This window comes from Hyperolius riggenbachi, chromosome 3, assembly GCF_040937935.1.
Source record: "Hyperolius riggenbachi isolate aHypRig1 chromosome 3, aHypRig1.pri, whole genome shotgun sequence".
Lineage (NCBI taxonomy): Eukaryota > Metazoa > Chordata > Amphibia > Anura > Hyperoliidae > Hyperolius > Hyperolius riggenbachi.
The window spans coordinates 71,847,774-71,864,818 of NC_090648.1; the positions used below are offsets into that span (position 1 = coordinate 71,847,774).

Here is a 17,045-nt window from a genome sequence, read left to right on the forward strand (position 1 = left end):
CAGCAGAATGCGCTGTTGTTTCCTTCAACCATCAGGTTCTTCACCTTGGCTGATTGTTGACACTTTTAAAACAATGGTACACCAGCCAGAAGAAGCTATAGGCCGGCGATACCTAAATGTCAGCGGTGCTCTGTTTCTGAGCACCCCAACAACGCTTGCAGAAAGAGCTAGCGAGAGGCCACGGGATCGTATCTAGTGCAAATAAATGGAGCTTGTGACCTCCAAATTTTTCAGGCCAGACCTCTGAGAAACAACACTGTTCTCTCTCTTAGGAATGTGGCATTAGAAAAGTAGCAACCTGCAGATGAAAAGTGGACTTTTGTCATTTTAGTCATCCTGCTGGTGTTTATAAATTTGCCAGAGAGTAAGACACTGGACCTCACCCTCATGAAAGAACGCTGACAAGTGAGCATTTTGTGGCCAAGACTGATTTGGAGATAAGAGGTGCTACGAAATGTTGTTATTGTGCCAGCCACGGTACTACCACACGAGCACTGCTCAGTCATCATGCACCTTGAAGATAATCCTTTCTCTGTTGGTAAACACCTTAGTCAGTCTCCGAAGAGACTGTCAAAAATTGCCGATGCTGACTATATTTCAAGTCATCATGGCGGGGTATTGGGAAAAGTTTTCAATTAGCAATAATCACGCCTCGGTTGAACCTCATTGGCTATGATACTGCCACTGCGCAAAGTTAGCCAAGCTAATGCCAGCAAATATCCCCTCTTTCTTGGATAAAGGAATCACCTTAAGGAGAGACAAACGCAGTTTACAGTGTTCCGCTGAGGATCATGGGATGCCATATGCTAATTAGACAGCCACTAAACAAGCATTGTTAATAAGCGGCTAAAGAGTCTTAGCATTTGAAAAGGCGGCAAAGAGGGCAAAACAAAGCCTGCCAGGGATGCCAGCATAGTGTTTTGTGGAGCAGGCTGCCAAGTGGGCCAGTCCCGCACTTGTAAAATACATGAAAAATACAATTTGAAAAATGGAGTAATGAGTCTACGTCACTGCCATGTGTGCTGATAATTGGGCCTGTGATTATTGTGCCTGGAAGTACTGGTAAGCTGCGCTGGCTAGAGGTGCTTGGGAGTTGGCCAAAGTCTTGGTGGTTGCAGGTTACTGGAGGAGAGAGATGGTACGTGAGCTGTTAATTTTCTGATGCTCATGGTAAGCATGAAGCTCCTTCCATTGCTGCTTTGAGGGTAGATGTGCAGGCTGGAGAAGGGATCCGGCGAATTACTCTAATGCTGGGAATACATGACGACATTTTTCAGTCGATTACTATCCGACCTTATTTCCGATCGACTTTCCGATTCTTATCTTTTCTGATCAATTTCCATTCATTTCTATGAGAAATCGATGAGAAAAAGGATCGATAATAAGATCGGACATGTTGGAAATTATCTATGGAACCATCTATCTGCTGAAAAAACTTATGGTGTATTCCCAGCATAATGTTGACGGTTTGATGCCTCTTTTATGCATGGAATAATCCATGTTTAATATCACAGCAGAAAAAGTTGAAGAGAAATAGATTCAAGACGCAGGGAGGCTGTGAGAGTTCGGGGGATGCACAGAAAGCGGCTGATGTTTCGGTTATGGCTTACTGCAAGCAAAGCACGCAAGAGGCAGCAGTTGCAGAGGGAACTCAGGTAGCGGAAGTGATGGCCAATGAGCATGGGGTAAAGGAAAAGCATCGCCTGAACAGGGACTTGAACCCTGGACCCTCAGATTAAAAGTCTGATGCTCTACCGACTGAGCTATCCAGGCCCTGTAAGGTAAGCTTCACCAGCAGCTCAAAAGTCAGTTATTCCAAGCAGGATGCACGGAAGGTCTAGTACATGCCCTGAGCTGGCTATAGCCTGCGACCTCTACATTTTCTAGGTCAGATCTCTGAAAGAATAAAACTGTACTTGATTTGGAAGGTGGCATTAGAAAGGTAGCCACCAATCAGCGAAGGCATGGAATGCGGCCGACATCGGTGTTTTGGCCTGGTGCAAGCGGAGCACGCAAGAGGCTGCAGTTGAGGAAGATAGGGAGAGGACACGAAGCATAACGAAAGGCAGAGAGCATCGCCTGAACAGGGACTTGAACCCTGGACCCTCAGATTAAAAGTCTGATGCTCTACCGACTGAGCTATCCTGGCTCTGAAAAGGTGCGATCACCAGCAGCTCAAAGTTTAGCTACAGTATTTCCAGGCTGGGCGCAAGTTAAGGTCTAGTGCAAGTCATGAGCAGTCTATAGCACCTAGATAGCCGGGAAACAGCAGAATGCGCTGTTGTTTCCTTCAACCATCAGGTTCTTCACCTTGGCTGATTGTTGACACTTTTAAAACAATGGTACACCAGCCAGAAGAAGCTATAGGCCGGCGAAACCTAAATGTCAGCGGTGCTCTGTTTCTGAGCACCCCAACAACGCTTGCAGAAAGAGCTAGCGAGAGGCCACGGGATCGTATCTAGCGCAAATAAATGGAGCTTGTGACCTCCAAATTTTTCAGGCCAGACCTCTGAGAAACAACACTGTTCTCTCTCTTAGGAATGTGGCATTAGAAAAGTAGCAACCTGCAGATGAAAAGTGGACTTTTGTCATTTTAGTCATCCTGCTGGTGTTTATAAATTTGCCAGAGAGTAAGACACTGGACCTCACCCTCATGAAAGAACGCTGACAAGTGAGCATTTTGTGGCCAAGACTGATTTGGAGATAAGAGGTGCTACGAAATGTTGTTATTGTGCCAGCCACGGTACTACCACACGAGCACTGCTCAGTCATCATGCACCTTGAAGATAATCCTTTCTCTGTTGGTAAACACCTTAGTCAGTCTCCAAAGAGACTGTAAAAAATTGCCAATGCTGACTATATTTCAAGTCATCATGGCAGGGTATTGGGAAAAGTTTTCAATTAGCAATAATCACGCCTCGGTTGAACCTCATTGGCTATGATACTGCCACTGCGCAAAGTTAGCCAAGCTAATGCCAGCAAATATCCCCTCTTTCTTGGATAAAGGAATCACCTTAAGGAGAGACAAACGCAGTTTACAGTGTTCCGCTGAGGATCATGGGATGCCATATGCTAATTAGACAGCCACTAAACAAGCATTGTTAATAAGCGGCTAAAGAGTCTTAGCATTTGAAAAGGCGGCAAAGAGGGAAAAACAAAGCCTGCCAGGGATGCCAGCATAGTGTTTTGTGGAGCAGGCTGCCAAGTGGGCCAGTCCCGCACTTGTAAAATACATGAAAAATACAATTTGAAAAATGGAGTAATGAGTCTACGTCACTGCCATGTGTGCTGATAATTGGGCCTGTGATTATTGTGCCTGGAAGTACTGGTAAGCTGCGCTGGCTAGAGGTGCTTGGGAGTTGGCCAAAGTCTTGGTGGTTGCAGGTTACTGGAGGAGAGAGATGGTACGTGAGCTGTTAATTTTCTGATGCTCATGGTAAGCATGAAGCTCCTTCCATTGCTGCTTTGAGGGTAGATGTGCAGGCTGGAGAAGGGATCCGGCGAATTACTCTAATGCTGGGAATACACGACGACATTTTTCAGTCGATTACTATCCGATCTTATTTCCGATCGACTTTCCGATTCTTATCTTTTCTGATCAATTTCCATTCATTTCTATGAGAAATCGATGAGAAAAAGGATCGATAATAAGATCGGACATGTTGGAAATTATCTATGGAACCATCTATCTGCTGAAAAAACTTATGGTGTATTCCCAGCATAATGTTGACGGTTTGATGCCTCTTTTATGCATGGAATAATCCATGTTTAATATCACAGCAGAAAAAGTTGAAGAGAAATAGATTCAAGACGCAGGGAGGCTGTGAGAGTTCGGGGGATGCACAGAAAGCGGCTGATGTTTCGGTTATGGCTTACTGCAAGCAAAGCACGCAAGAGGCAGCAGTTGCAGAGGGAACTCAGGTAGCGGAAGTGATGGCCAATGAGCATGGGGTAAAGGAAAGGCATCGCCTGAACAGGGACTTGAACCCTGGACCCTCAGATTAAAAGTCTGATGCTCTACCGACTGAGCTATCCAGGCCCTGGAAGGTGAGCTTCACCAGCAGCTCAAAAGTCAGTTATTCCAAGCAGGATGGACGGAAGGTCTAGTACATGCCCTGAGCTGGCTATAGCCTGCGACCTCTACATTTTCTAGGTCAGATCTCTAAAAGAATAAAACTGTACTTGATTTGGAAGGTGGCATTAGAAAGGTAGCCACCAATCAGCGAAGGCATGGAAAGCGGCCGACATCGGTGTTTTGGCCTGGTGCAAGCGGAGCACGCAAGAGGCTGCAGTTGAGGAAGATAGGGAGAGGACACGAAGCATAACGAAAGGCAGAGAGCATCGCCTGAACAGGGACTTGAACCCTGGACCCTCAGATTAAAAGTCTGATGCTCTACCGACTGAGCTATCCAGGCTCTGAAAAGGTGCAATCTCCAGCAGCTCAAAGTTTAGCTACAGTATTTCCAGGCTGGGCGCAAGTTAAGGTCTAGTGCAAGTCATGAGCAGTCTATAGCACCTAGATAGCCGGGAAACAGCAGAATGCGCTGTTGTTTCCTTCAACCATCAGGTTCTTCACCTTGGCTGATTGTTGACACTTTTAAAACAATGGTACACCAGCCAGAAGAAGCTATAGGCCGGCGATACCTAAATGTCAGCGGTGCTCTGTTTCTGAGCACCCCAACAACGCTTGCAGAAAGAGCTAGCGAGAGGCCACGGGATCGTATCTAGTGCAAATAAATGGAGCTTGTGACCTCCAAATTTTTCAGGCCAGACCTCTGAGAAACAACACTGTTCTCTCTCTTAGGAATGTGGCATTAGAAAAGTAGCAACCTGCAGATGAAAAGTGGACTTTTGTCATTTTAGTCATCCTGCTGGTGTTTATAAATTTGCCAGAGAGTAAGACACTGGACCTCACCCTCATGAAAGAACGCTGACAAGTGAGCATTTTGTGGCCAAGACTGATTTGGAGATAAGAGGTGCTACGAAATGTTGTTATTGTGCCAGCCACGGTACTACCACACGAGCACTGCTCAGTCATCATGCACCTTGAAGATAATCCTTTCTCTGTTGGTAAACACCTTAGTCAGTCTCCGAAGAGACTGTCAAAAATTGCCGATGCTGACTATATTTCAAGTCATCATGGCGGGGTATTGGGAAAAGTTTTCAATTAGCAATAATCATGCCTCGGTTGAACCTCATTGGCTATGATACTGCCACTGCGCAAAGTTAGCCAAGCTAATGCCAGCAAATATCCCCTCTTTCTTGGATAAAGGAATCACCTTAAAGAGACTCCGTAACAAAAATTGCATCCTGTTTTTTATCATCCTACAAGTTCCAAAAGCTATTCTAATGCGTTCTGGCTTACTGCAGCACTTTCTACTATCACCATCTCTGTAATAAATCAACTTATCTCTCTCTTGTCAGACTTGTCAGGCCTGTGTCTGGAAGGCTGCCAAGTTCTTCAGTGTTGTGGTTCTGCTATGAACTCCCCCATCCAGGCCCCTCTCTGCACACTGCCTATGTGATATTTAGATTAGTGCAGCTTCTCTCTGTTCTAATATCTTTTACAAGCTGGATAAATCCTCCTCTGAACTGGCTGGGATTTCACATACTGAGGAATTACATACAGGCACAGCTGTCTGCACTCTGCAGGAAGAAATAGCCTGACACTTCAGTGGAAGATAGCTGCAGGGGGAAAGAAACACACAAATGATCTCTTGAGATTCAAAAGGATGGCTGTATACAGCCTGCTTGTGTATGGATGTATTTTCTATGTGTGGACATACTGTACATCAATCTACTTCCTGTTTTGGTGGCTATTTTGTTTGTTTGTTTATAAACAAACTTTTTAAAACTGTTTTTAACCACTTTTAATGCGGCGAGGAGCGGCGAAATTGTGACAGAGGGTAATAGGAGATGTCCCCTAACGCACTGGTATGTTTACTTTTGTGCGATTTTAACACTACAGATTCTCTTTAAGGAGAGACAAACGCAGTTTACAGTGTTCCGCTGAGGATCATGGGATGCCATATGCTAATTAGACAGCCACTAAACAAGCATTGTTAATAAGCGGCTAAAGAGTCTTAGCATTTGAAAAGGCGGCAAAGAGGGCAAAACAAAGCCTGCCAGGGATGCCAGCATAGTGTTTTGTGGAGCAGGCTGCCAAGTGGGCCAGTCCCGCACTTGTAAAATACATGAAAAATACAATTTGAAAAATGGAGTAATGAGTCTACGTCACTGCCATGTGTGCTGATAATTGGGCCTGTGATTATTGTGCCTGGAAGTACTGGTAAGCTGCGCTGGCTAGAGGTGCTTGGGAGTTGGCCAAAGTCTTGGTGGTTGCAGGTTACTGGAGGAGAGAGATGGTACGTGAGCTGTTAATTTTCTGATGCTCATGGTAAGCATGAAGCTCCTTCCATTGCTGCTTTGAGGGTAGATGTGCAGGCTGGAGAAGGGATCCGGCGAATTACTCTAATGCTGGGAATACACGACGACATTTTTCAGTCGATTACTATCCGATCTTATTTCTGATCGACTTTCCGATTCTTATCTTTTCTGATCAATTTCCATTCATTTCTATGAGAAATCGATGAGAAAAAGGATCGATAATAAGATCGGACATGTTGGAAATTATCTATGGAACCATCTATCTGCTGAAAAAACTTATGGTGTATTCCCAGCATAATGTTGACGGTTTGATGCCTCTTTTATGCATGGAATAATCCATGTTTAATATCACAGCAGAAAAAGTTGAAGAGAAATAGATTCAAGACGCAGGGAGGCTGTGAGAGTTCGGGGGATGCACAGAAAGCGGCTGATGTTTCGGTTATGGCTTACTGCAAGCAAAGCACGCAAGAGGCAGCAGTTGCAGAGAGAACTCAGGTAGCGGAAGTGATGGCCAATGAGCATGGGGTAAAGGAAAGGCATCGCCTGAACAGGGACTTGAACCCTGGACCCTCAGATTAAAAGTCTGATGCTCTACCGACTGAGCTATCCAGGCCCTGGAAGGTGAGCTTCACCAGCAGCTCAAAAGTCAGTTATTCCAAGCAGGATGGACGGAAGGTCTAGTACATGCCCTGAGCTGGCTATAGCCTGCGACCTCTACATTTTCTAGGTCAGATCTCTGAAAGAATAAAACTGTACTTGATTTGGAAGGTGGCATTAGAAAGGTAGCCACCAATCAGCGAAGGCATGGAAAGCGGCCGACATCGGTGTTTTGGCCTGGTGCAAGCGGAGCACGCAAGAGGCTGCAGTTGAGGAAGATAGGGAGAGGACACGAAGCATAACGAAAGGCAGAGAGCATCGCCTGAACAGGGACTTGAACCCTGGACCCTCAGATTAAAAGTCTGATGCTCTACCGACTGAGCTATCCAGGCTCTGAAAAGGTGCGATCACCAGCAGCTCAAAGTTTAGCTACAGTATTTCCAGGCTGGGCGCAAGTTAAGGTCTAGTGCAAGTCATGAGCAGTCTATAGCTCCTAGATAGCCGGGAAACAGCAGAATGCGCTGTTGTTTCCTTCAACCATCAGGTTCTTCACCTTGGCTGATTGTTGACACTTTTAAAACAATGGTACACCAGCCAGAAGAAGCTATAGGCCGGCGAAACCTAAATGTCAGCGGTGCTCTGTTTCTGAGCACCCCAACAACGCTTGCAGAAAGAGCTAGCGAGAGGCCACGGGATCGTATCTAGCGCAAATAAATGGAGCTTGTGACCTCCAAATGTTTCAGGCCAGACCTCTGAGAAACAACACTGTTCTCTCTCTTAGGAATGTGGCATTAGAAAAGTAGCAACCTGCAGATGAAAAGTGGACTTTTGTCATTTTAGTCATCCTGCTGGTGTTTATAAATTTGCCAGAGAGTAAGACACTGGACCTCACCCTCATGAAAGAACGCTGACAAGTGAGCATTTTGTGGCCAAGACTGATTTGGAGATAAGAGGTGCTACAAAATGTTGTTATTGTGCCAGCCACGGTACTACCACACGAGCACTGCTCAGTCATCATGCACCTTGAAGATAATCCTTTCTCTGTTGGTAAACACCTTAGTCAGTCTCCAAAGAGACTGTAAAAAATTGCCAATGCTGACGATATTTCAAGTCATCATGGCAGGGTATTGGGAAAAGTTTTCAATTAGCAATAATCACGCCTCGGTTGAACCTCATTGGCTATGATACTGCCACTGCGCAAAGTTAGCCAAGCTAATGCCAGCAAATATCCCCTCTTTCTTGGATAAAGGAATCACCTTAAGGAGAGACAAACGCAGTTTACAGTGTTCCGCTGAGGATCATGGGATGTCATATGCTAATTAGACAGCCACTAAACAAGCATTGTTAATAAGCGGCTAAAGAGTCTTAGCATTTGAAAAGGCGGCAAAGAGGGCAAAACAAAGCCTGCCAGGGATGCCAGCATAGTGTTTTGTGGAGCAGGCTGCCAAGTGGGCCAGTCCCGCACTTGTAAAATACATGAAAAATACAATTTGAAAAATGGAGTAATGAGTCTACGTCACTGCCATGTGTGCTGATAATTGGGCCTGTGATTATTGTGCCTGGAAGTACTGGTAAGCTGCGCTGGCTAGAGGTGCTTGGGAGTTGGCCAAAGTCTTGGTGGTTGCAGGTTACTGGAGGAGAGAGATGGTACGTGAGCTGTTAATTTTCTGATGCTCATGGTAAGCATGAAGCTCCTTCCATTGCTGCTTTGAGGGTAGATGTGCAGGCTGGAGAAGGGATCCGGCGAATTACTCTAATGCTGGGAATACACGACGACATTTTTCAGTCGATTACTATCCGATCTTATTTCCGATCGACTTTCCGATTCTTATCTTTTCTGATCAATTTCCATTCATTTCTATGAGAAATCGATGAGAAAAAGGATCGATAATAAGATCGGACATGTTGGAAATTATCTATGGAACCATCTATCTGCTGAAAAAACTTATGGTGTATTCCCAGCATAATGTTGACGGTTTGATGCCTCTTTTATGCATGGAATAATCCATGTTTAATATCACAGCAGAAAAAGTTGAAGAGAAATAGATTCAAGACGCAGGGAGGCTGTGAGAGTTCGGGGGATGCACAGAAAGCGGCTGATGTTTCGGTTATGGCTTACTGCAAGCAAAGCACGCAAGAGGCAGCAGTTGCAGAGGGAACTCAGGTAGCGGAAGTGATGGCCAATGAGCATGGGGTAAAGGAAAGGCATCGCCTGAACAGGGACTTGAACCCTGGACCCTCAGATTAAAAGTCTGATGCTCTACCGACTGAGCTATCCAGGCCCTGGAAGGTGAGCTTCACCAGCAGCTCAAAAGTCAGTTATTCCAAGCAGGATGGACGGAAGGTCTAGTACATGCCCTGAGCTGGCTATAGCCTGCGACCTCTACATTTTCTAGGTCAGATCTCTAAAAGAATAAAACTGTACTTGATTTGGAAGGTGGCATTAGAAAGGTAGCCACCAATCAGCGAAGGCATGGAAAGCGGCCGACATCGGTGTTTTGGCCTGGTGCAAGCGGAGCACGCAAGAGGCTGCAGTTGAGGAAGATAGGGAGAGGACACGAAGCATAACGAAAGGCAGAGAGCATCGCCTGAACAGGGACTTGAACCCTGGACCCTCAGATTAAAAGTCTGATGCTCTACCGACTGAGCTATCCAGGCTCTGAAAAGCTGCAATCTCCAGCAGCTCAAAGTTTAGCTACAGTATTTCCAGGCTGGGCGCAAGTTAAGGTCTAGTGCAAGTCATGAGCAGTCTATAGCACCTAGATAGCCGGGAAACAGCAGAATGCGCTGTTGTTTCCTTCAACCATCAGGTTCTTCACCTTAGCTGATTGTTGACACTTTTAAAACAATGGTACACCAGCCAGAAGAAGCTATAGGCCGGCGATACCTAAATGTCAGCGGTGCTCTGTTTCTGAGCACCCCAACAACGCTTGCAGAAAGAGCTAGCGAGAGGCCACGGGATCGTATCTAGTGCAAATAAATGGAGCTTGTGACCTCCAAATTTTTCAGGCCAGACCTCTGAGAAACAACACTGTTCTCTCTCTTAGGAATGTGGCATTAGAAAAGTAGCAACCTGCAGATGAAAAGTGGACTTTTGTCATTTTAGTCATCCTGCTGGTGTTTATAAATTTGCCAGAGAGTAAGACACTGGACCTCACCCTCATGAAAGAACGCTGACAAGTGAGCATTTTGTGGCCAAGACTGATTTGGAGATAAGAGGTGCTACAAAATGTTGTTATTGTGCCAGCCACGGTACTACCACACGAGCACTGCTCAGTCATCATGCACCTTGAAGATAATCCTTTCTCTGTTGGTAAACACCTTAGTCAGTCTCCAAAGAGACTGTAAAAAATTGCCAATGCTGACTATATTTCAAGTCATCATGGCAGGGTATTGGGAAAAGTTTTCAATTAGCAATAATCACGCCTCGGTTGAACCTCATTGGCTATGATACTGCCACTGCGCAAAGTTAGCCAAGCTAATGCCAGCAAATATCCCCTCTTTCTTGGATAAAGGAATCACCTTAAGGAGAGACAAACGCAGTTTACAGTGTTCCGCTGAGGATCATGGGATGTCATATGCTAATTAGACAGCCACTAAACAAGCATTGTTAATAAGCGGCTAAAGAGTCTTAGCATTTGAAAAGGCGGCAAAGAGGGCAAAACAAAGCCTGCCAGGGATGCCAGCATAGTGTTTTGTGGAGCAGGCTGCCAAGTGGGCCAGTCCCGCACTTGTAAAATACATGAAAAATACAATTTGAAAAATGGAGTAATGAGTCTACGTCACTGCCATGTGTGCTGATAATTGGGCCTGTGATTATTGTGCCTGGAAGTACTGGTAAGCTGCGCTGGCTAGAGGTGCTTGGGAGTTGGCCAAAGTCTTGGTGGTTGCAGGTTACTGGAGGAGAGAGATGGTACGTGAGCTGTTAATTTTCTGATGCTCATGGTAAGCATGAAGCTCCTTCCATTGCTGCTTTGAGGGTAGATGTGCAGGCTGGAGAAGGGATCCGGCGAATTACTCTAATGCTGGGAATACACGACGACATTTTTCAGTCGATTACTATCCGATCTTATTTCCGATCGACTTTCCGATTCTTATCTTTTCTGATCAATTTCCATTCATTTCTATGAGAAATCGATGAGAAAAAGGATCGATAATAAGATCGGACATGTTGGAAATTATCTATGGAACCATCTATCTGCTGAAAAAACTTATGGTGTATTCCCAGCATAATGTTGACGGTTTGATGCCTCTTTTATGCATGGAATAATCCATGTTTAATATCACAGCAGAAAAAGTTGAAGAGAAATAGATTCAAGACGCAGGGAGGCTGTGAGAGTTCGGGGGATGCACAGAAAGCGGCTGATGTTTCGGTTATGGCTTACTGCAAGCAAAGCACGCAAGAGGCAGCAGTTGCAGAGGGAACTCAGGTAGCGGAAGTGATGGCCAATGAGCATGGGGTAAAGGAAAGGCATCACCTGAACAGGGACTTGAACCCTGGACCCTCAGATTAAAAGTCTGATGCTCTACCGACTGAGCTATCCAAGCCCTGGAAGGTGAGCTTCACCAGCAGCTCAAAAGTCAGTTATTCCAAGCAGGATGGACGGAAGGTCTAGTACATGCCCTGAGCTGGCTATAGCCTGCGACCTCTACATTTTCTAGGTCAGATCTCTAAAAGAATAAAACTGTACTTGATTTGGAAGGTGGCATTAGAAAGGTAGCCACCAATCAGCGAAGGCATGGAAAGCGGCCGACATCGGTGTTTTGGCCTGGTGCAAGCGGAGCACGCAAGAGGCTGCAGTTGAGGAAGATAGGGAGAGGACACGAAGCATAACGAAAGGCAGAGAACATCGCCTGAACAGGGACTTGAACCCTGGACCCTCAGATTAAAAGTCTGATGCTCTACCGACTGAGCTATCCAGGCTCTGAAAAGGTGCGATCACCAGCAGCTCAAAGTTTAGCTACAGTATTTCCAGGCTGGGCGCAAGTTAAGGTCTAGTGCAAGTCATGAGCAGTCTATAGCACCTAGATAGCCGGGAAACAGCAGAATGCGCTGTTGTTTCCTTCAACCATCAGGTTCTTCACCTTGGCTGATTGTTGACACTTTTAAAACAATGGTACACCAGCCAGAAGAAGCTATAGGCCGGCGAAACCTAAATGTCAGCGGTGCTCTGTTTCTGAGCACCCCAACAACGCTTGCAGAAAGAGCTAGCGAGAGGCCACGGGATCGTATCTAGCGCAAATAAATGGAGCTTGTGACCTCCAAATTTTTCAGGCCAGACCTCTGAGAAACAACACTGTTCTCTCTCTTAGGAATGTGGCATTAGAAAAGTAGCAACCTGCAGATGAAAAGTGGACTTTTGTCATTTTAGTCATCCTGCTGGTGTTTATAAATTTGCCAGAGAGTAAGACACTGGACCTCACCCTCATGAAAGAACGCTGACAAATGAGCATTTTGTGGCCAAGACTGATTTGGAGATAAGAGGTGCTACGAAATGTTGTTATTGTGCTAGCCACGGTACTACCACACGAGCACTGCTCAGTCATCATGCACCTTGAAGATAATCCTTTCTCTGTTGGTAAATACCTTAATCAGTCTCCGAAGAGACTGTCAAAAATTGCCGATGCTGACTATATTTCAAGTCATCATGGCGGGGTATTGGGAAAAGTTTTCAATTAGCAATAATCACGCCTCGGTTGAACCTCATTGGCTATGATACTGCCACTGCGCAAAGTTAGCCAAGCTAATGCCAGCAAATATCCCCTCTTTCTTGGATAAAGGAATCACCTTAAGGAGAGACAAACGCAGTTTACAGTGTTCCGCTGAGGATCATGGGATGCCATATGCTAATTAGACAGCCACTAAACAAGCATTGTTAATAAGCGGCTAAAGAGTCTTAGCATTTGAAAAGGTGGCAAAGAGGGCAAAACAAAGCCTGCCAGGGATGCCAGCATAGTGTTTTGTGGAGCAGGCTGCCAAGTGGGCCAGTCCCGCACTTGTAAAATACATGAAAAATACAATTTGAAAAATGGAGTAATGAGTCTACGTCACTGCCATGTGTGCTGATAATTGGGCCTGTGATTATTGTGCCTGGAAGTACTGGTAAGCTGCGCTGGCTAGAGGTGCTTGGGAGTTGGCCAAAGTCTTGGTGGTTGCAGGTTACTGGAGGAGAGAGATGGTACGTGAGCTGTTAATTTTCTGATGCTCATGGTAAGCATGAAGCTCCTTCCATTGCTGCTTTGAGGGTAGATGTGCAGGCTGGAGAAGGGATCCGGCGAATTACTCTAATGCTGGGAATACACGACGACATTTTTCAGTCGATTACTATCCGATCTTATTTCCGATCGACTTTCCGATTCTTATCTTTTCTGATCAATTTCCATTCATTTCTATGAGAAATCGATGAGAAAAAGGATCGATAATAAGATCGGACATGTTGGAAATTATCTATGGAACCATCTATCTGCTGAAAAAACTTATGGTGTATTCCCAGCATAATGTTGACGGTTTGATGCCTCTTTTATGCATGGAATAATCCATGTTTAATATCACAGCAGAAAAAGTTGAAGAGAAATAGATTCAAGACGCAGGGAGGCTGTGAGAGTTCGGGGGATGCACAGAAAGCGGCTGATGTTTCGGTTATGGCTTACTGCAAGCAAAGCACGCAAGAGGCAGCAGTTGCAGAGGGAACTCAGGTAGCGGAAGTGATGGCCAATGAGCATGGGGTAAAGGAAAGGCATCGCCTGAACAGGGACTTGAAACCTGGACCCTCAGATTAAAAGTCTGATGCTCTACCGACTGAGCTATCCAGGCCCTGGAAGGTGAGCTTCACCAGCAGCTCAAAAGTCAGTTATTCCAAGCAGGATGGACGGAAGGTCTAGTACATGCCCTGAGCTGGCTATAGCCTGCGACCTCTACATTTTCTAGGTCAGATCTCTGAAAGAATAAAACTGTACTTGATTTGGAAGGTGGCATTAGAAAGGTAGCCATAAATCAGCGAAGGCATGGAAAGCGGCCGACATCGGTGTTTTGGCCTGGTGCAAGCGGAGCACGCAAGAGGCTGCAGTTGAGGAAGATAGGGAGAGGACACGAAGCATAACGAAAGGCAGAGAGCATCGCCTGAACAGGGACTTGAACCCTGGACCCTCAGATTAAAAGTCTGATGCTCTACCGACTGAGCTATCCAGGCTCTGAAAAGGTGCGATCTCCAGCAGCTCAAAGTTTAGCTACAGTATTTCCAGGCTGGGCGCAAGTTAAGGTCTAGTGCAAGTCATGAGCAGTCTATAGCACCTAGATAGCCGGGAAACAGCAGAATGCGCTGTTGTTTCCTTCAACCATCAGGTTCTTCACCTTGGCTGATTGTTGACACTTTTAAAACAATGGTACACCAGCCAGAAGAAGCTATAGGCCGGCGAAACCTAAATGTCAGCGGTGCTCTGTTTCTGAGCACCCCAACAACGCTTGCAGAAAGAGCTAGCGAGAGGCCACGGGATCGTATCTAGCGCAAATAAATGGAGCTTGTGACCTCCAAATTTTTCAGGCCAGACCTCTGAGAAACAACACTGTTCTCTCTCTTAGGAATGTGGCATTAGAAAAGTAGCAACCTGCAGATGAAAAGTGGACTTTTGTCATTTTAGTCATCCTGCTGGTGTTTATAAATTTGCCAGAGAGTAAGACACTGGACCTCACCCTCATGAAAGAACGCTGACAAGTGAGCATTTTGTGGCCAAGACTGATTTGGAGATAAGAGGTGCTACAAAATGTTGTTATTGTGCCAGCCACGGTACTACCACACGAGCACTGCTCAGTCATCATGCACCTTGAAGATAATCCTTTCTCTGTTGGTAAACACCTTAGTCAGTCTCCAAAGAGACTGTAAAAAATTGCCAATGCTGACTATATTTCAAGTCATCATGGCAGGGTATTGGGAAAAGTTTTCAATTAGCAATAATCACGCCTCGGTTGAACCTCATTGGCTATGATACTGCCACTGCGCAAAGTTAGCCAAGCTAATGCCAGCAAATATCCCCTCTTTCTTGGATAAAGGAATCACCTTAAGGAGAGACAAACGCAGTTTACAGTGTTCCGCTGAGGATCATGGGATGTCATATGCTAATTAGACAGCCACTAAACAAGCATTGTTAATAAGCGGCTAAAGAGTCTTAGCATTTGAAAAGGCGGCAAAGAGGGCAAAACAAAGCCTGCCAGGGATGCCAGCATAGTGTTTTGTGGAGCAGGCTGCCAAGTGGGCCAGTCCCGCACTTGTAAAATACATGAAAAATACAATTTGAAAAATGGAGTAATGAGTCTACGTCACTGCCATGTGTGCTGATAATTGGGCCTGTGATTATTGTGCCTGGAAGTACTGGTAAGCTGCGCTGGCTAGAGGTGCTTGGGAGTTGGCCAAAGTCTTGGTGGTTGCAGGTTACTGGAGGAGAGAGATGGTACGTGAGCTGTTAATTTTCTGATGCTCATGGTAAGCATGAAGCTCCTTCCATTGCTGCTTTGAGGGTAGATGTGCAGGCTGGAGAAGGGATCCGGCGAATTACTCTAATGCTGGGAATACACGACGACATTTTTCAGTCGATTACTATCCGATCTTATTTCCGATCGACTTTCCGATTCTTATCTTTTCTGATCAATTTCCATTCATTTCTATGAGAAATCGATGAGAAAAAGGATCGATAATAAGATCGGACATGTTGGAAATTATCTATGGAACCATCTATCTGCTGAAAAAACTTATGGTGTATTCCCAGCATAATGTTGACGGTTTGATGCCTCTTTTATGCATGGAATAATCCATGTTTAATATCACAGCAGAAAAAGTTGAAGAGAAATAGATTCAAGACGCAGGGAGGCTGTGAGAGTTCGGGGGATGCACAGAAAGCGGCTGATGTTTCGGTTATGGCTTACTGCAAGCAAAGCACGCAAGAGGCAGCAGTTGCAGAGGGAACTCAGGTAGCGGAAGTGATGGCCAATGAGCATGGGGTAAAGGAAAGGCATCGCCTGAACAGGGACTTGAACCCTGGACCCTCAGATTAAAAGTCTGATGCTCTACCGACTGAGCTATCCAAGCCCTGGAAGGTGAGCTTCACCAGCAGCTCAAAAGTCAGTTATTCCAAGCAGGATGGACGGAAGGTCTAGTACATGCCCTGAGCTGGCTATAGCCTGCGACCTCTACATTTTCTAGGTCAGATCTCTAAAAGAATAAAACTGTACTTGATTTGGAAGGTGGCATTAGAAAGGTAGCCACCAATCAGCGAAGGCATGGAAAGCGGCCGACATCGGTGTTTTGGCCTGGTGCAAGCGGAGCACGCAAGAGGCTGCAGTTGAGGAAGATAGGGAGAGGACACGAAGCATAACAAAAGGCAGAGAACATCGCCTGAACAGGGACTTGAACCCTGGACCCTCAGATTAAAAGTCTGATGCTCTACCGACTGAGCTATCCAGGCTCTGAAAAGGTGCGATCACCAGCAGCTCAAAGTTTAGCTACAGTATTTCCAGGCTGGGCGCAAGTTAAGGTCTAGGGCAAGTCATGAGCAGTCTATAGCACCTAGATAGCCGGGAAACAGCAGAATGCGCTGTTGTTTCCTTCAACCATCAGGTTCTTCACCTTGGCTGATTGTTGACACTTTTAAAACAATGGTACACCAGCCAGAAGAAGCTATAGGCCGGCGAAACCTAAATGTCAGCGGTGCTCTGTTTCTGAGCACCCCAACAACGCTTGCAGAAAGAGCTAGCGAGAGGCCACGGGATCGTATCTAGCGCAAATAAATGGAGCTTGTGACCTCCAAATTTTTCAGGCCAGACCTCTGAGAAACAACACTGTTCTCTCTCTTAGGAATGTGGCATTAGAAAAGTAGCAACCTGCAGATGAAAAGTGGACTTTTGTCATTTTAGTCATCCTGCTGGTGTTTATAAATTTGCCAGAGAGTAAGACACTGGACCTCACCCTCATGAAAGAACGCTGACAAATGAGCATTTTGTGGCCAAGACTGATTTGGAGATAAGAGGTGCTACGAAATGTTGTTATTGTGCTAGCCACGGTACTACCACA

The 17,045-nt window shown here is 45.7% G+C and overlaps 21 non-coding genes across 21 annotated transcripts; all 21 read right to left on the bottom strand.

Moving 5' to 3' along the window:
• Positions 1–555: 555 nt before the first annotated feature.
• Positions 556–696, bottom strand: LOC137564546 (U4 spliceosomal RNA). Its single transcript, XR_011030648.1, has one exon. It is a non-coding gene; the product is annotated as a U4 spliceosomal RNA (small nuclear RNA).
• A 1,004-nt stretch (positions 697–1,700) lies between these two features.
• Positions 1,701–1,773, bottom strand: TRNAK-UUU (transfer RNA lysine (anticodon UUU)). The gene has a single exon. It is a non-coding gene; the product is annotated as a tRNA-Lys (tRNA).
• A 303-nt stretch (positions 1,774–2,076) lies between these two features.
• Positions 2,077–2,149, bottom strand: TRNAK-UUU (transfer RNA lysine (anticodon UUU)). Its single transcript has one exon. It is a non-coding gene; the product is annotated as a tRNA-Lys (tRNA).
• Positions 2,150–2,821: 672 nt separating this feature from the next.
• LOC137564756 (U4 spliceosomal RNA) lies at positions 2,822–2,962 on the bottom strand. Its single transcript, XR_011030831.1, has one exon. It is a non-coding gene; the product is annotated as a U4 spliceosomal RNA (small nuclear RNA).
• Positions 2,963–3,966: 1,004 nt separating this feature from the next.
• On the bottom strand, positions 3,967–4,039 carry TRNAK-UUU (transfer RNA lysine (anticodon UUU)). The gene has a single exon. It is a non-coding gene; the product is annotated as a tRNA-Lys (tRNA).
• A 303-nt stretch (positions 4,040–4,342) lies between these two features.
• TRNAK-UUU (transfer RNA lysine (anticodon UUU)) lies at positions 4,343–4,415 on the bottom strand. The gene has a single exon. It is a non-coding gene; the product is annotated as a tRNA-Lys (tRNA).
• Positions 4,416–5,087: 672 nt separating this feature from the next.
• LOC137564504 (U4 spliceosomal RNA) lies at positions 5,088–5,228 on the bottom strand. Its single transcript, XR_011030612.1, has one exon. It is a non-coding gene; the product is annotated as a U4 spliceosomal RNA (small nuclear RNA).
• A 1,699-nt stretch (positions 5,229–6,927) lies between these two features.
• TRNAK-UUU (transfer RNA lysine (anticodon UUU)) lies at positions 6,928–7,000 on the bottom strand. Its single transcript has one exon. It is a non-coding gene; the product is annotated as a tRNA-Lys (tRNA).
• Positions 7,001–7,303: 303 nt separating this feature from the next.
• Positions 7,304–7,376, bottom strand: TRNAK-UUU (transfer RNA lysine (anticodon UUU)). The gene has a single exon. It is a non-coding gene; the product is annotated as a tRNA-Lys (tRNA).
• A 672-nt stretch (positions 7,377–8,048) lies between these two features.
• Positions 8,049–8,189, bottom strand: LOC137564781 (U4 spliceosomal RNA). The gene has a single exon (XR_011030853.1). It is a non-coding gene; the product is annotated as a U4 spliceosomal RNA (small nuclear RNA).
• Positions 8,190–9,193: 1,004 nt separating this feature from the next.
• On the bottom strand, positions 9,194–9,266 carry TRNAK-UUU (transfer RNA lysine (anticodon UUU)). Its single transcript has one exon. It is a non-coding gene; the product is annotated as a tRNA-Lys (tRNA).
• Positions 9,267–9,569: 303 nt separating this feature from the next.
• On the bottom strand, positions 9,570–9,642 carry TRNAK-UUU (transfer RNA lysine (anticodon UUU)). The gene has a single exon. It is a non-coding gene; the product is annotated as a tRNA-Lys (tRNA).
• Positions 9,643–10,314: 672 nt separating this feature from the next.
• On the bottom strand, positions 10,315–10,455 carry LOC137564757 (U4 spliceosomal RNA). Its single transcript, XR_011030832.1, has one exon. It is a non-coding gene; the product is annotated as a U4 spliceosomal RNA (small nuclear RNA).
• A 1,004-nt stretch (positions 10,456–11,459) lies between these two features.
• Positions 11,460–11,532, bottom strand: TRNAK-UUU (transfer RNA lysine (anticodon UUU)). The gene has a single exon. It is a non-coding gene; the product is annotated as a tRNA-Lys (tRNA).
• Positions 11,533–11,835: 303 nt separating this feature from the next.
• On the bottom strand, positions 11,836–11,908 carry TRNAK-UUU (transfer RNA lysine (anticodon UUU)). The gene has a single exon. It is a non-coding gene; the product is annotated as a tRNA-Lys (tRNA).
• Positions 11,909–12,580: 672 nt separating this feature from the next.
• Positions 12,581–12,721, bottom strand: LOC137564547 (U4 spliceosomal RNA). The gene has a single exon (XR_011030649.1). It is a non-coding gene; the product is annotated as a U4 spliceosomal RNA (small nuclear RNA).
• A 1,004-nt stretch (positions 12,722–13,725) lies between these two features.
• On the bottom strand, positions 13,726–13,798 carry TRNAK-UUU (transfer RNA lysine (anticodon UUU)). Its single transcript has one exon. It is a non-coding gene; the product is annotated as a tRNA-Lys (tRNA).
• Positions 13,799–14,101: 303 nt separating this feature from the next.
• On the bottom strand, positions 14,102–14,174 carry TRNAK-UUU (transfer RNA lysine (anticodon UUU)). Its single transcript has one exon. It is a non-coding gene; the product is annotated as a tRNA-Lys (tRNA).
• Positions 14,175–14,846: 672 nt separating this feature from the next.
• On the bottom strand, positions 14,847–14,987 carry LOC137564758 (U4 spliceosomal RNA). The gene has a single exon (XR_011030833.1). It is a non-coding gene; the product is annotated as a U4 spliceosomal RNA (small nuclear RNA).
• Positions 14,988–15,991: 1,004 nt separating this feature from the next.
• Positions 15,992–16,064, bottom strand: TRNAK-UUU (transfer RNA lysine (anticodon UUU)). The gene has a single exon. It is a non-coding gene; the product is annotated as a tRNA-Lys (tRNA).
• Positions 16,065–16,367: 303 nt separating this feature from the next.
• Positions 16,368–16,440, bottom strand: TRNAK-UUU (transfer RNA lysine (anticodon UUU)). The gene has a single exon. It is a non-coding gene; the product is annotated as a tRNA-Lys (tRNA).
• Between the last annotated feature and the right edge of the window lie 605 nt (positions 16,441–17,045).